Raw genomic sequence first — 2,966 nt, forward strand, 5'->3', positions numbered from 1 at the left:
CCCCCCTCACTCTTCTGCAGACTAAACAAGCCCAGTTTCCTCAGCCTCTCCTCATAAGTCATGTGCCCCAGCCCCCTAATCATTTCTCAGATGTTGGCAGCCATAGAAAGCATGGACTTTTCACCCCATTTGGTTCTACTTGATATTGACACCTGAACTGAATTCAATGTCCTACACAACTCCCAAAAAGAATGGTTGCCCATCTGCTCCTTAAGTTCCATAGACTTACTAAGCACATTTGATAAAAGCAGAAGCATGGATTCTGATATGCTTTGGTAGCATAAACATAATTTTAATTGGGCAGCTATAATTTTGGAAATCTAGGGTATTTGCAAAAATTAATATATGTATATTAGACAATATATCTGATATGAACAAGGAACGTAAAATAAATGGAGTACGTCAAAGTGAAGGTGGATAATAGAACAAGGCCAAAAATTACTCCTTTGGCATGCATCCGATAAAGTGAGTTGTAGCTCACAAAAGCTTATGCTCAAATAAATGTGTTAGTCTCTAAGGTGCCACAAGTACTCCTTTTCTTTTTGCGGATACAGACTAATATGGCTGTTACTCTGAAACCTGTCCTTTGTTTTGATACATAGTGTCTTTTTAAAGATTTTGTTATTGTTGTTCAATTCCAGAATACCCAGTTCAGCTTCAAATCTTGCTCATTGGAAACTAATAAATTGTGGATAAATGAATTTTAATTTGTCTCCTGCTATATCTCTAACTGAAATCTTATCTTTAGACCAAAACGGCCCATGAGTGTTTAGTCAGAGGAAGAGATGTGTGTTACTTTAGAGACATCTCTTCCTTCTATTGATAACCAGATCCATGCAGATTCTTCCTTAACCATCCTTTGTGATATCTAGGGATGTAATTCTATCAGAGGTCACTTTGATTCAATATGCTTGCCTATCATCTGCCTTTTACCCTTGAATGTTTTTCAAATACTACATATGTGCACAGAGAAAATTTGTTTTCATTAACAAAATTTTATTAATGAATCTTTTAAGTGATTGCAGTATTTATATGACATACATATGTGTAGCCCCCCCTTCCTCCCTGGGTTACTCGGGAGCAGGCAACACTCACCTGTGTGCCTAGGCGCCTGATGTTGATATTAAAGAAGATCCTGAGTATCCCAGTGGTGCTTTGGATAGGTGGGGATCCTCTATTCACCCCTCTGCTGCAGTCTCTTTACTCCTAAAGAAATTTAAAATTGGTGATTTTAATCTCAATGGTGTGCCTTGGGAACCTCCAGGAATAAAGCTATTCTAATAATAAAGAATAATAATATAATCTGTGGCATGGGTGAAACTCAAAAATACCAATTATAAATAATATACATCCAATATACTTAAATTAGACTTAATGCACCTTTACTTAAAAACTTACAAAATCAGGGTATAAACAGACTAAGATTAAATGTCACTACTAATTTAAATCCACAGGGGGTAGTTGAATAAAATCAATTAACAAATATAATATACAGTAATAAATGAAGCTTATGTAACTGGCATTTACACTGCCACCATTTACCCCACCCCGGAGCGTACACTCCTCTGGATTTCATAGTCCTAGACACTTGCTTGCATGGGCACACTTGGAGATCTGCAGCTGGAGACAGCACTCTGTCGGTTCTATCAGTCCGCCAAGGCAACAAGCTGCACAACCCCACTGATGATTGGAGTTGGCTCCTCCAAATTTCAGCAGCTCCGGATCCTGGTTTGGTGGGAAGATCACTCTGCCTCTCCTCGGACTCAGTCTCTCTGCTATGCCCCTTCCCTTGCAAGCCCTTTCCCGAAAAAGAGTGTGGCATACTCACAGTTCCTTCACTGCAAGCCCACCTCAGTCAGCTCTAGGCACAGCAACACTCTCTGCCCTGGCTCCAGTGAAGCCACCAACAGCCTCTGAAACTCCCTACTCAATCAAAGCCCCTACAGGCTCTTAACAGCAGCTTCTGGCTTCCTAGCAGCAGCTACTGGTATAGACAGAGCACCACACCAGGAACCTCACTCCTTTTTCCCAAAATGGAATCCACCACCTGTTCCCCCTGCACAAGGAAGTCTCTCCCTCTTTCTCCAAGGCATCATGGGAGTTGTAGTCTCTAAGGCTAGATTGCAGCACACCAGCTTTTTCCCTGGAACCCTCCCAATAAAGTTCAGAGTCCCCTCTAGTACAGGGTGCCTAGATATGCACTGTACAAAACTATGTAACGCAGCTCTTCTTAAACAGATCAAGATGGAGATACAAACATCCTTCTTATTTCTAGCCTGCTCCGTTCTTGAGCATGTATCATATTTTGGTGATATTTTATTTTGTGATGTAAGCAAATGTCTACCCTGAATGACTCATTTCACTTGTTAGACTAAACTTAAGTGTCTGTAGCCCAAACTAGGATCCATTATACCACAAAATTTGCAGTGAGAGTTAAGAATGAGTTCATATTAATTTAGTATTATAACATTTTTAAAGGCCCCATCCTTCTCCCTCTCCCACCCACCAAATGGAGAGACTATGTGGGCCAGGGAAAGGAGTATCGCAGCTAGTGACAGGGAAAACACACACACATTGTCATTCCCCTGTCTAGCTCTTTCTAGGTGCCCTGTAAAAGACATACAGGGTTAACCTTTTGTATGAGGGGTTCCCTATGACAAAGAGCCACCACTATCTGGGAGCCACCGGAGGAGGTTTTTTGAGGCCAGAGTCAATGTAGAGGCACAAGGCCTGCAGGCAAATGGCTTATGGATCCACTAGATTTGGGGCCAGGTCTTGTCAGTTGGGTTTTTTTAAATTGGGATAGAGGTAGGAGGATGGGAATAGCCCAACTGTGGGAGGTTCTAAAGGGAAGAAAGGACAGTCACAGCTTGTCCATCTGCCCTGCCATGATCAGCATTGCAGAGGTGAATCTTAAGAATTGGAGAGAAGAGAAGGTAGCGGCTTAATGGATTTTATCAGGGAGC

General features: G+C 41.7%; 1 long non-coding RNA gene across 1 annotated transcript in view; it reads right to left on the reverse strand.

The window, feature by feature from the left end:
* The window catches only part of LOC142069580 (uncharacterized), a 64,222-nt gene extending 62,209 nt beyond the window's left edge, over window positions 1-2,013 (reverse strand). Inside the window, exons 1-2 of the long non-coding RNA XR_012665496.1 lie at window positions 1,829-2,013; window positions 1,096-1,206 (exon numbers count right to left, since the gene is read on the reverse strand). This is a non-coding gene — a long non-coding RNA (uncharacterized LOC142069580). The remainder of the gene's footprint in view (window positions 1-1,095; window positions 1,207-1,828) is intronic.
* Window positions 2,014-2,966: the final 953 nt, after the last annotated feature.

Source organism: Caretta caretta, chromosome 1, assembly GCF_965140235.1.
Source record: "Caretta caretta isolate rCarCar2 chromosome 1, rCarCar1.hap1, whole genome shotgun sequence".
In the NCBI taxonomy this organism is placed as follows: domain Eukaryota; kingdom Metazoa; phylum Chordata; order Testudines; family Cheloniidae; genus Caretta; species Caretta caretta.